General features: G+C 33.8%; 1 long non-coding RNA gene across 3 annotated transcripts in view; it reads left to right on the top strand.

Annotated features, from left to right (window-relative positions):
- The window catches only part of LOC137488455 (uncharacterized), a 141588-nt gene that overhangs the window by 298 nt on the left and 126290 nt on the right, over positions 1-15000 (top strand). For all 3 annotated transcript variants that reach the window (XR_015516316.2, XR_015516318.2, XR_015516317.2), the window contains exon 2: positions 4165-4238. This is a non-coding gene — a long non-coding RNA (uncharacterized LOC137488455). The remainder of the gene's footprint in view (positions 1-4164; positions 4239-15000) is intronic.

Genomic DNA, 15000 nt, shown 5'->3' with positions numbered 1-15000 from the left:
TGTAATTAAAGTGGAGTGTGTTGCATTGGGGAAAATAGTGACTTTTCAGCTAACAACAGGCATTGTTAGGCGTCAATCTGATCAACATTACAGTATAGTATTGAGGACTTTTATATTCGCACATTCATCGCAGGGTCTTTCTTATTTCGTTTACTACTCTGCTTCAAATATCGGGTCTATAATCGCATGTATGCAATACTTCAAAACAACATTAGTATTATTTAATTAATTGTCTATAAGTGATGTTGGACTCTGACAGTCATTGGCTGCTAATACCCTACTAGCACCGGGTTGGACCCCTTTTTCCCTTTAGAACTGCCTTAATCTTTCGTGGCGTAGATTCAACAAGGCACTGGAAATATTCCTCAGAGATTTTGCTCCATATTGACATGATAGCATCACACAGTTGCTGCAGATTTGTCGGCTGCACATCCATGATGCCAATCTCCCGTTCACCACATCCCAAAGCTGCTTTATTGGATTGAGATGTGGGGACTGTGGAGGCCATTTGAGTACAGTGAACTCATCGTCATGTTCAAGAAACCAGTCTGAGATGATTGAGCTTTATGACATGCTGCGTTATCCTGCTGCCATCAGAAGATTTTGGATGTAAATGTTGATGTATGGTTAATAAATGTACTAGTGTTGTTCATATTTAGTTCAAATACATTAACTAATGAAACCTTGTTGTTTTATTTTATTTGTTATTTAATTTGTTATTTAATTACATTTACGTTATTTTATTATTTCGTGGATAGAAGCAGGACTTTGCAAGTGCTTAAAACAGTCAAATTAATTAAAGACTTCATTGGCTTTGTGTACAGCAAAACTATTTATTTTATTATATTTTATTTGTTTTATTTTATTATTTTGTGCATAAACTTGTTTTCTTAGATTTTATTTATTTAGTTTTATTATTTTTAAAATTAATTTTAATGTTTTATTTGTATGTATTTATTTTTTGTTTAATTGATCATTATTTATTTAATTTTTTTGTGTATAAACTTGTGTTCTTAAATTAAATTTTTCTTTGTTTATATATATATATATATATATATATATATATATATATATATATATATATATAAATATATATATATATATATATATATATATATATATATATATATATATATATATATATATATATATATATATTTTTTTTTTTTTTTTTTTTTTTTTTTGCACACTCTTAAAAATAATGTTGTAACCCAGCATTGGGTCAAATACAGACAAACCAATGTTGTTGTTGTTGTTGTTGTTTATTTTTAAGTACATTTAAATTGCACTTTTAACCCAACACTCGGGATTGTCCATATTTGACCAAACATTGGGATACACAAAAATTTGCTCCATATTATCATGATAGCATCACACAGTTGCTGCAGATTTGTCGGCTGCACATCCATGATGCCAATCTCCCGTTCCACCACGTACCCAGGCTGCTCTATTAGATTGAGCTCTGATGTCTGTGGAGGCCATTTGAGTACAGTGAAGTCATCGTCATGTTCAAGATGATTTTGGATGTAAATGTTGGACTACGATTAATACATGTTGTACAAGTTTTGTCCATAATTAGTTCAAATACAATGAAACCTCATTCTAAAATGAGACCAAAGAGACTATTGTGAGGCAAAACCGTGTTCCTAATCCAGCTCCAGCAATGCACACTTCACAATAATCCAGACTAGCAGTTTAGATGTTTCCAAATCGCCTTTTTCCCCAGCTTGACATCAAGGTTACAGGTAAAGCATTGGTCCGTCCGCCGGTGTTAAGTGCCGCTGAGCTCTGCTGTCTCCAGCGTCCAGCAAATCCATCTTCTTAATATGTCCACCAGAGCCAAAGCACTTCTGACAGGGCCGCTGGGTCGAGGAAATAATCAGTCACATGAGCGGCTGGGTTAAATTCTCTCTGGGTCAGAGATAATGGTGCTGTCCGGAGCATCTTCAGCCCGACTGACACCTTCAGTTCCTGGAGCAGTGATGCCTCAAACACTGCCTTCGATTCGTCTTTTTGTAGGAAATGTTAATAAAAAACCTTGAATGATTTAATTGGTGACCAGCTCACGTAACTGATAGTTTTCACACAACGTCACTCCAGTAGAGGAACGCAGACTGAGTGATTTCTCTTCTTTTTTTTTTTTTAGCTAAAAAGCTGAATATAGGTTATTGTACACTGAATCCGAAATTTACGTTGTAATTTTTCACGAAAATAAATAAATTTGACCTCACGCTTGTGAAACTTTCTTCTGTCATAAAAAAAGAATCGTGTTTAGTTTTTGTTTTAAGAGTTGACACTCAGCTCATGATTGATTATAAAGCGTGTTTGGCATGCTGTCCCATGAGAGAGCTCTGAGCTCATAAGATCCTCGAGCCCGGGGCTTCCTCCAATTTGCTTGAGCTCAGGTAGTTCTGGAGAACTCTACAGAGGATGGATCTCTTCACCGGGCAATGATAAGAGCTGCTAAGAAAGCGCTGATAAAATTAGTAATGACTTTTTTTCAAAGTGACTTTAAAACTTATTTTAAGTGATCTGAAGGCGAAGCAAAGGTTTACAGAAGCTGTGAATATATTTCCTTTAACCCATACATGCACACATAAACATGTAAACTGCCATGTAAACGTCATACTCTTTTTTTTTTTTTTTTTTTTTTTTTACATATCCAAGTAAAATAACCTTAATTCATACATTTAAACCGGATTTTTCTTTTAAAGCGTTCTTCCGTTATTAGCGCGCAATGAATTTTGGGACGGTCGAGGCTGCGAAGGATCCACCGGTTGTGTCCTTCATTATCTGGGAAACGAAGGACGCATTTTGAGGCTGCGTTTGAAGAAGCCTTCGATTTATTTATTTATTTTTATTAAATGAGACAGTGATGCAGCGCACTTCCTCTGAAAGCCTTTGAAATGAGACACAGCTATAGTTTCGTTGGCAAAAGTCACAGTAGGTCGGTGCATTTGTCTGCTTTTTATACAGTTTTAATTCCTAGTTTGTAGGAGAAGTGCAATTAAAGTTCACTCATTCATTTTCTTGTCGGCTTAGTCCCTTTATTAATCTGGGATCGCCACAGCAGAATTCAATTCAATTCAATTCAGCTTTATTTGTATAGCGCTTTTACAATGTAGATTGTGTCAAAGCAGCTTCACATAAATGGTCATAGTATGAACCGCCAACTTATCCAGCAAGTTTTTACGCAGCGGATGCCCTATTTAACTCTCTGGGAAACATCCACACACACACACTCATACACTACGGACAATTTAGCCTACCCAATTCACCTGTACCGCATGTGTCTGGACTGTGGGGGAAACCGGAGCACCCGGAGGAAACCCACGCGAACGCAGGGAGAACATGCAAACTTCACACAGAAACACCAGCTGAGCGGAGACTCGAACCAGCGATCTTCTTGGTGTGAGGTGACAGCACTACCTACTGCGCCACTGCTTCGCCCTGCAATTAAAGTATGAATTAAATTGTGAAGTCAATAGCAGAAGTGAACAAATAGATTTTCCCTACTTGGAAATATTAATCCAAGCAAAACAAACTGACACCAAATATAAAGCAGACACTTTTACGCACCATAGCGCCTTCGCTAATGACTAAATCACTGAGGAATATTAAGATAAATGTAAACATTAGTGAATTGTAGCTCTAACAGATGCATAATCTTTTTTTTTTCTTCAGATTTTTGATGTTTTTTTTATTCATATTCCTCTAAAAGTACCACATTATGTAAAATATGTATATTTTATTCTCAATTTAACATTTATTTGTCTATTTTAAAAATTTATAATAATTCCAGTAAGTTCAAGACATCCATAACCTTCAAATCTGCTGTTTATACAGTGAAATCTGGAGATTTATGATTGTATAACAATAAATATCATGAATACCAATAGATAGGCATGGTATATTATATTTAGAGTTTATAGTATGCATATATTTAAGCAAAATAAATGTTTTTCTTGTCAGAGGTCTTGGTAAATATATTAATAAAAACGTGTGTCTATATGTTGGTTAATTTTGCATTATAGAAAAGTTGTGTATTTATGCAAAGGTGTTAATTTTTATCCATATATTTCTATTTATTTTTAAGTTGCATGTTCATATTTTATATGCTTTTTTAAGGTTTATTAATTTATTTAAACTTTAATTTAATTCCAGGCTGTGGCAGTGAAACAAACACATTACAGTCCAGTGTGTGTCAACAGAGCTTCACGAACTGCACATCTTTCAGTGTGAGTAGGTTTTTCTTTCTCTTGCTTTTCACTTCTTTCTATTCTTTTCCTCTCTTTCTCAAATAAAAAATTTGCTTTATTGGCGTGAAAATAAGAAAAGATCTGTAAAATAAAGAAGTAAACAAGTAACTATGGTATATACAAAGTAAATTAAATAACAAAAATAAAATAAGCAGTCTCTCTCTCTCTCTCTCTCTCTCTCTCTCTGTGCGAGTGCATGCTGGGAGTGTGTGGACAGATTCGGGTGAGAGTACCTCTCTGTGAGAGTGAAAATTTCTGTTTCTTTACTATCCCTTCCCTTCTAAATTATAGAGCTAGATTAGAGTTGTTGTTTTTTCCCTCCTTTTCTGATCCCTGACATCAGTCAGTGAGCGAGGAGGAGGATGAGTTCAGATGCGAGAGATTTCTCGCGTTTAACACTCAAACATGGGTGTAAATGTATACCTGACGCCCAGGTTTCAGTGGAGGACTGTCTCATCGCTGTTAGTTTGGCGATCGGTGGTACTAATATCAAATCAGCCTCCCGTATGAATAAGGCAATCGTGTTCTTTCTGAGTGAAAGTCAAATGGTAGATAACCTAATTGAATCGGGGCTGATAATCAAAGATGCATTCGTACCGGTTTTGCCTTTGTCAAGTCCATCCAAGAAAGTTGTTTTATCAAACGTACCTCCGTTTGTTAAAAACGAAAAACTAGATCAAATACTCCAGAAGTATGGTAAAATAGTAAGTCCCATCAAAATGATTCCACTTGGATGCAAAAACCCTGACATTAAACATGTGATGTCTTTTCGGCGTCAGACCTTTATGATTTTGAATTCTCCGAATGATCCACTAAATCTGTCAGTGAAACTAAGTATTGATGGTAAAGATTATACAATTTTTATCACCTCAGATTCTATGAAGTGTTTTGTCTGCGGCGGTTTTAATCACGTTAGACAAAGTTGTCCAAATCGAGACAGACCTGTGGCCGCTCCTGCGGCTCCGACTGCAGATGCGGAGAACAGCGAGGAGGCGCTCGGTACAGAGGTTGTTTCGGCGGCCGGGGCTTCAGAACCCCGACCGGGTGAGGCGACTGAGGTGCCGGGCGACCTGCCCGATAACCCGGTGCTAGTCGCCTCTAAAGACGGCCTGGAAGGGGCTCCTGAGGAGGTGGCCGGACCGAGTAATGCTGTACCGCAGGCAGAAACGAGCCTGGAACAGATTTGCTTGGAAAAAGCGTCTGAGATCGATCCACTTTGTTTTGATAAACAAACCGACGCGGATAAAACTGAGAGTGATATAAATGATACATTGGATCAAAGTCAAGATGATATTTCATCTCAAGACTTTGCGGATTTAAATGTACAAATGGATTGTTCTGACAAGGAAGATGAGGATGTTGCAACATTAATGGAACCAAAAATGATGGATTTACGGCCTACTTCTGGAGGTAAGACTAAACTTTATTCAGTTCAGCAGATTAACAACTTTCTTGACTTTACAAAAGGACTTCGCAAACCCAAAATAGAATCTTATTTTCCTGATTTAAAACTGTTTCTGCTGTCTGTTACAATGGCAATGAGAAAAGCATCTATATATGAACTTGACAAACCTAAAAGATATCGTTTGAGAAAACTCATGGGTAATGTTAGAAGTACTTTAAACGGACAAGATTAAAATGAGCATGTCTTGGTTATGGAGGTCTTATTCTAATGGATTGGTATTATTGAAGGCCCTTTTTATACTTATTTTCATGGCACCTTTGAGACTCAGCTCATTAAATATTAATGGAGGTTGTGATGCTATGAAAAGGGCTAGTCTTTTTGATTATATTATGATGAAGAGTGCTGGTGTGGTTTTTCTGCAGGAAACACATACAGATGTTAACAATCAAATACAGTGGTTGAATGAATGGAAAGGGCAGGTGATTTTAAGTCATGGCACGAGTATTAGTGCAGGAGTGGCTATATTGCTGGCACCTAATTATAAAGAACAACCCTGTAGTGTTTTTGATATAGTTTCTGGTCGCTTGTTAAGAGTTGATGTGACTATTCACGGAATTGATTTCTCCTTTGTTAACGTTTATGCACCCAATATTGGGTCAGATCGTGTCTCTTTTTTTGAAAAACTTAAAATAGCTTTAAGTCACATACCTTTTGACAGGACCATTGTACTAGCTGGTGATTTTAACTGCACTTTGAATCATACATTAGATCGAAACCATGAAGAACCTCACAGTAAATCAGCAGATGTACTTCAGTCCTTGATTATTCATCATAGCCTTGTTGATGTTTGGAGAGAATCTTTTCCCCAGACTAGACAATATACATGGATGAAAGTAAACCGCAACATGGTTTCTGGAGCTAGGTTAGATAGAATTTATGTTCAAAAAAGTAAAAGAAGCCACTTCTATAAGAGTTGTATAGTTCCTACTGCTTTATCTGATCATCACTTCATATCTACAGATATCACCACTGCAGAGAGCACTTCTAAACATGCATATTGGAAGTTTAATAGCAGATTATTATTAGATCACAACTTTGTGCACTCTTTCACTTATTTCTGGGAGATCTGGAGAGAGAAAAAAACACAATATAAGTCCCTGAGTCAATGGTGGGACATTGGCAAAATTCAAATCAAACTGTTTTGCCAGCAGTACACTGGTTATTTTAAAAACTCTCTAGCCAATGAGATGGCACAGCTTGAGCAGGAAATTCTTCAACTTAATTTTGAAGGTGACATTGTTGATTCTGTGGAGACTTTGGAGCGTAACAAATTTCTTTTGCGGAATTTATTGAAAGAAAAAGCTCAAGAAAAACTTGTCCATGCAAGATTTACGACTTTTAATAATATGGATGCCCCTACATCTTTTTTTTTCGGCATGGAGAAGAAGGTTGTAGATAAGAAGATTTTAAGCTGTTTAAAACGTCCAGATGGAAAAAGGATTATTGATGCTCATGGAATCATTTCACACGCTTTGTCCTTTTATGAGGAATTGTACAGTGCTGAACCATGCAATGAAGAAATGGCTGATGTTCTCCTTCAGGATTTACCACATTTTTCAGATCAAGAGAAATCCATGATGGATAAATTATTGACTTTTGATGAACTCTCTACAGCTGTTCAGGAGATGTCTTCGGGCAAAACTCCAGGACTAGATGGACTTAATACAGAATTTTACAAACAGTTTTGGCCGATTATCGGAGAAGATTTGTTTGCTGTTTTTATAGAGAGCTTAAAAAGGGGCACACTTCCTATGAGCCTTCGCAGAGCTGTAGTCACTCTTTTACCAAAAAAAGGTGATCTTGAAGACATCAGATGCTGGCGTCCAGTCTCCCTACTAGGAGTTGATTACAAGATACTTTCAAAGTGTCTTACGAACAGGATTAAACTTTACATTTCCTCAATAATCCATGCAGATCAATCATACTGCATTCCAAGAAGGTCTATTTTTGATAACATTTTTTTAATTCGGGACTTAATTTCTTTTGCTAAATTACACAATCTCGATGTTGGTTTTCTTTCTTTGGACCAAGAGAAAGCATTTGATCGGGTAGATCATGAATTTCTGTTTAAGTGCCTTAAGGCATTTGGTTTCGGGCCATCTATTATTGCCCATATAAGACTCTTGTACACGGACATACACAGTATGCTAAAAATTAATGGCACTTTAACAAGACCCTTCAGAGTGAGTAGAGGCATACGACAGGGGTGTGGCCTCTCAGGAATTCTGTATGCCATTTCAATTGAACCTTTACTGATTGCACTAAGAAGTAAGTTGAGTGGCATATCAACAGTTTGCTCATCCCCCTTGGAACTAGCAACAACCAAACTCGCTGCTTATGCAGATGATGTGACTGTTATCATCAGATCAACTCAGGATGTCAAGGACCTGAGTGCTACTCTGGAGGTTTATCAAAAAGCCTCCTCCTCTCGAATTAATTGGGAAAAGTGTGCTTCCTATTTGATAGGAGAATGGGACGATAGAGACCACCCAGTACTCCCCCAGAACTGTTTGTGGAGTCGGGAAGGGTTTAAAGTGCTAGGTGTTTTTCTTGGGACTGATCATTATATTCAGAGGAACTGGGATGGTATTTTTGAAAAAGTTGTTGGACGTTTGCAAAGGTGGAAATGGATTCTCCCACAATTATCTTATAGAGGAAGAGTGCTTATAATTAACAACTTGGCAGCTTCTATGTTGTGGCACCGCTTAAATGTACTTGAACCACCAAAAGACTTGCTGCAGCGATTACAGAAGATTTTTGTAGATTTTTTTTGGGATGGATACCATTGGCTTCCCCCTGCAATCCTTTACTTGCCAGTTAATGAGGGGGGCCAAGGAGTAATTGATTTGGTAGCTAAGGTTAAAGCTATGAGGCTAAATGCAGTCCAAAACCTACTCTACTCTGTAGATGCTAGACCTTGGGTGTCTTTTGGTCGGGCTCTGCTCAGGTCTTTTGGTGGTTTTGGCCTTGATAGACATCTGTTTCTGTTGTCTTCTTATGATGGACATTTTTCAACTGATTTAAAATTTTATGCTTCTGTGCTAAACATTTGGAAAGGGTTTAAACTGATTAGACATGAAAACAATCATTTTGGTCTTGAAGAACCACTTTTTAATAACTCACTTTTAGAAGTAAATGTTAGCACATACAATACAATTGTTAAAACTTTTATGGAGAAGAAATTGATCAAAGTTTCTGACTTGATAAATACTTCAACTAAAACTTGGAAGTCAGAGGTTGACATTTGCAGTCAGGCCGGCTTCAGATCTGTTAGAATGGTAAAGCAGCTCATTGGTGGGGTGAAAGCCGCTTTTCCCTCTACACTTCTTCTGTTTGTCAACTGTTTCTTGTCTGGAGGTCCTTCTAAAGTACCTTTTCCTAAGTTATTTGTGTCTCCCAAGTGCTGTGTTGACGATGATTGGAAAGAAAAACTTCTGAAATTTAACAACTTACAAGAAATTGACTTTCAGGTGGCAGGAAAGAGAGATCTCTATCAGATTTGTGTTAAAATAGCTTATTTTGAGCAGATCAAAGACAGAGCTGATACAAAGTGGAGAAGATTTTTAACCATCCCTGCTGAACTTCCTCCCTCTTGGAGGCTTTTTTATAAAGGTCCTCTGCCTAAACGATCTGGAGATTTGCAGTGGAGATTATTACATTGTGCATTGCCCACTAATTCTCACACTTCTAAATTCAACCCAAACGTTTCCCCGTCATGCAACTTCTGTTCCTTGCCGGAATCTGTTGTTCATGCTTTTACTGAGTGCTTCAGATTGGATCCATTATTCACTTTATTAAAAGTCATACTACTGAACTTAGGTTTTGTTTTTACCAAAACACTCTTTGTTTTTGGGTGCAAATACTCAAGAGTGCACAGACAAAAGTGTACGGTAGCAAATTTCACAATTGGACAAGCTAAATTAGCCATCTGGAAATCATGTAGACTAGCTGCTGAGGGGCGAAATGTAAATCTTCTTCAACTTTTCTTAGCTTTGGTGGAATCCAGAATAAGAACAGAACATCGATTCTTTCAAATGACAAATAACTTGCTTGAGTTTGAGTTCAAATGGTGTGTTAATGGGGCCTTAGTGTCAATTTGTGAGGATGGGAAAATAATATTTAATTGGTGATAAATGATTAATTTTTTGTGTAATTATTTATTTTTGTGTATAGCTTATTATTATATATATTTTTTATTTTATTTATGTATATATTTAGATTTTTGTTTTTCCACCTATTTTGTCTCCTGAACATTCTTCAGTGTGACTTTGTGTGAGGTGAAATGTAATTTTTGGTTTTAGATGTTTTAATAAAGTGTGTGTCAAAGTCTCTCTCTCTCTCTCTCTCTTTCTCTCTCTCTCTCTCTCTCTCTCTCTCTCTCTCTCTCTCTTTTCCTCCCTCCGGCTGAAAGGGGAAGTTAATTTGGTGTTGATGGCCACGGAGGTCTTGAGAGGCTAATAGCTTTTCCAGGTAAATAAATCCCCATAGTTCATAATTAGCTATTAGCATGCGCGTCAACTGTTTGCTGTGAGCGCGGGTCACGTGTCTTGTATATTTACATCCTGGAGGTTTCCAGTGTGAGCAGGGTCTGGGCACAAACACAGACACACACACAGATAAAACCACTTTATAAGCTATATTGTTGAAAAAATAGCATCCTCCTTCAGTCTTTTATTGGTTGTGTCACTTTTGCGTGCTCTAACGTCAGCTTGACTGTTCATATTTAGACCCTGTCAGTCTTTTAAATGTACATATGCATTATTTCTGTGTAAATGAGTCTTGCAGAAGTCTGCTTTCAGAAGAAACACACTATCAAAGCCGCTTCATTTATTCTTGGTGGAGTGTGTAAACTGTCATTGGGAAAGATGCTATGAGGTGCATGCTAAAAAATGCAATACAAGCAAACTATTTCTGTCTATTTATTTTGCATGAATGCTTTAAAAAATATATGACATTATCATGTTTTTAAACTTGCTTGTGAAATCGTAACCCAAATTTGTGCTATTTATGTTTTTAAACACCTTTTTAAATGTAGGTTTTGATTTATTTGTTTACATTTTTGTTAATTAGGATTTTTTTTAAATTTATCATTAAAAAAAAAAAAAGTAATTCTAGCTGTGTTTTTTTTTTTATTTCCATTTACAGATTTGTGTTTGGTTTTTAAAAGGAAGTGTAAGCAACCTTTTTAATATTTAAATTTATTTTATGATGTAAATGTCAAACTAAAAAAGAAAATGGCAATCAAAAACTGTATGAAGTTTACTTTAAATAACATGCTTGATTAAAATTTTTATAAAATATTTTAAGCTTTGGGTTTGTTTTATAATGCAATTTAAGCACACGTTAAAAATAATTAATAAACAAACAAAATTATATTTATTTTTACATTTAAAAAAATAAGCAATAGAATTCAGTGCATTTATTATTATTATTATTATTATAATTATTGTTATTATTATTATTATTATTATTGTTATTGTTATTATTATTATTATTATTATTGTTGTTGTTGTTATTATTATTATTATTATTATTGTTCTTATTATTGTTATTGTTATTATTATTATTACTATTATTATTATTATTATTATTATTATTATTATTTTACTGTAAGTTTTGATATATTCCTTTTTTTTTAAGTAACTTTTGTTTAATTGCTAGCCCCTCCCTCTTTTTAAAAATAGCCAATAGCGTTTTGCTTTTATCTCGGTGATGTTTTGTAGGGGGCGGGAGTCTGCAGATACTTGAGAACATTTGATTGGCCAGAAAATTTAATGAGAATGTGATGTCATGCCCCTCCTAATATGGGCAGAATTGATTTTTGGCGTTTTGATCACTTGTACATCTTCTAAATCAAATTTCCGTCCTTGTTTTTAAGCACACTATAGTTTAGAGATAACCTTAAGACTTAATATATCGATATCAACACCAAAAAAACTGTTATTTGATTTCGGGGGGACTTTAAATTTGCACTATTTACAGTCTGAATTTTGTTCAGAAATGGACATAATTAGCAGGTTTACTTGACATGAGAGGGCTTGTTATCTGTTTCATTTTTATATAGGCTTTTAAAATGTTAATTTTTATATATTTGTTCAAATTTTAAAGCAGTATTTTTCTTTTCTTTTTTAATGCAGCTGTTTGTGAATTTCAACTGAAACTAACGGGACCATTAATTAGTTGCCACTTCAGATACTGGAGTGCATTTGATTGGTCAGAAAATCTGATGAGAATGTGATGTCATAAACCACCACTGATTGATACGGGCAGAATTGACAAGCTGTATGTTGTGAATGCTAAAACATCTTCTAAATCTGAACTTGTCTTTGTTTTGGAGCACATTATAGCTCACAGGTTACCTTAAAACTAATAAATTGATACCAACACCAAAAAACATTCATTTAATTTCAGTACGACTTTAAATTTGCACTATTTACAGCCTGAATTTGGTTTAAAGGGGGGCTATTATGCAGAAATCCCTTTTATAAAGGGTTTAAACACAGTTGTGTGTCAGCAGTGTGTCAATATAAGCAGCTTCTGATGGGAAACATGAATTAATTGTATTTTCTATTATCAGACTTGATTAAACAGTCTGCAGAAACACTTTGATTGACATTCTCCCTTTGTATGATGTCATCAGAGGGGGAAAGCCCCGCCCACTAATGACCATCTCTCCCTCATTAGCATAAACAGCCCTGAGTAAGAAGCAGCCGTTTTGAACCTGCCACTATGCTGATATATAGGTGTTTTAGCTCCGCCCTTTTTTCAAAATCTCATTTAAATTTAAAGCAACAGTCACCAGATTAGGATCAAAGCCTTAAACGGACAGTTTCAAAGAGTTATAAAACATTATGTGTGTGTTTTTTTGATCTGAAACTTTACACACACACACACACACACACACTCTGTGGACATCAGACTTAATTTACATTTACTTAATTTATTTAATCTTCAAAAATGGACACACTTAGCGTGTGTTATTGACATGAGAGGGTTTGCTATCAGTGAGTGTGTCTCCTGTGAATGAAGCGGTGTCGTGTGTTTTCCTGATAACATGAGCTTCTCTCTGACGGATTTTAGTTAAAGGTAGTGGAGATTCCTGTTGCCTAATTACTCCAAACGATCCCTGTGCAATTAAGCGGCTCTGGCAGGCGTCCAGACGGAGCCGCTTACCAGAGTAAACAGTGAGAACTGCGGTACACGCTCCAGCTACATGCTAATTGAATTGTATTTACATTTACGTCTGTGTTTTTGGCAGCCGCTTTCCAGCCAAAGAGACTTACAAGAAAGCACATTTGTTGTGCTAATGGCAATTACCAAAGGATCCATCAGGAGCTGAACTCCACACGTGCCTGGAGGAGAACCAGCTCACTAACCAAACATTCTGCTGTTAGACTGTTTTATTAGAAGGTTTTTCTCCTTATTTTGGCTTTTTGTGATGGAAATTAAGCACAGATATTTTATTTGGCATAAGTGCAATTTTTTTTAATGAAATAAGTAATTTTTTTTGTAACATTTTATAATAAAATAATATAAAATAATAATTTGTTTATAATAAAATAAAAAATAATTAAATATATGATATAATAAAGTTTTTATAATTTATTATTTTTATTTATTTTATTTTAATGTGTATATTAAAAATAAAAATAAAGCTAAATAAATTGTATCACATTTAATTAGCATTAAAACATTCTCAATTTGTATTTTAAAAAAGTTTTGGATTTGTTTTAAAATGCTTAATATGTTTATTAATATTTATAAGTACTGGTTTTAGTTTTTTTATGAAATATAAGGAATTTATTATATTATTTTATTATTTATAATTCTAAAATAATAATAAAAATAATTGTATTCAAATAAAATATATTGTAGTATGATATAATACAGTTTTAATAATTATTTATTTTAATTTTAATATGAATATTGAAAATGAAAACAAAGCAAAAATGAACTGCATTGTTTAATTTGCATTAAAACATTCTTAATTTGTATTTAAAAGATTGAAATTTTGATTTGTGTTAAAATGTTTAATGTTTAATAATATTAATCCTGAATTGTGTAGTTTTTATATTAAATATAAACACAATTTTATTATTTCATTAGTTTTATGAAAAAATATTAATTTATAATAATTAAAAATAGTATAATAAAATATTGTATAATTGAATCTTATTATTTATTTTATTTTAAATGTGTAAATTGAAAAGGAAAACAGCATTAATTGCATTAAGTTAGTTTAATTTGCCTTAAAACATTCTTAATTTGTATTTTAAAAGGTAGCGTAACATTGATTTTGTCATTTGGATTCATTTTAAAATGCTTAGTTTGTTTAAAAACATTCATAAGTACAGATTTGTGGATTTGTTTTTTATGATATAAGTACTTTTTATTATTTTATCATTCATAATTCTAAAATAATAAACAAAATATAATTTCATATTAATAAAATAAGAATAATATAATAAAAATATAGATTATTAAATTTAATTATTAATTTAATTATTCATGATTAACGTTTTCTTAATTTAAATGTGTAAAACAAAAAAAAAAAACAAAGCAGAAAGAAATTGCATTAAGTTCAATTTGCATTTAATAAACATTAAAAGCTTAATTTTAAAAAGGCAGTGTAACATTGATTGAGTGCTTTGGATTTGTCTTAAAATACAATGAAAGCACAGTTTAAAAAACAAACAAACAAACAAACAAAAGTGTACAATGTGTAAGATTTTTCTAATACAATTTTTTAAGTCAGCGTAATCATGCATTTTTTCTACAGGAAAGGTTGGAGGAAAGTTTTTCCTGGATGCAAATATTAGCATGGATTAATAAATGAATTAGGCAAGGATCGCAGTAGCAGCATGATTTGGACAGTTTAATTTAGACTTTCTTTCTGAATGCAAATAAAACCTTTATGCTTTTTATTCACTTTTAGCCATTTAAAAGGAGATTTAGATGTCGATTTGTTTTCTTGTAAAATTTTTTTAATTAAATTGAAGCTTTTTACTATATAAATATAATTTAAACAGATTTCTTTACAAGTTATTGATTATACTAATGTTTACCGGTGCAGGGAAAATATTTCAGCGGGTTATTAAACAAATTTGTACTTAAATTGCATTAAAAATCTGTTTAAATTACATTAAAAAAATCTTAAATTATATTTGATTTGCTTTTAAACTGCATTAAAAGAAAACAAATCAACACCTAAATTACATTTTAAATGGCCAAAAGGCATAAATCCGTGATTAAATTGCAGTCAGAAAAAAAATTACA

Source organism: Danio rerio, chromosome 19 (assembly GCF_052040795.2).
Source record: "Danio rerio strain M-AB ecotype USA chromosome 19, GRCz13ab, whole genome shotgun sequence".
Lineage (NCBI taxonomy): Eukaryota > Metazoa > Chordata > Actinopteri > Cypriniformes > Danionidae > Danio > Danio rerio.
Note: the sequence above shows the minus strand (reverse complement) of the source record. Positions and strands in the feature narration are given on the sequence as shown.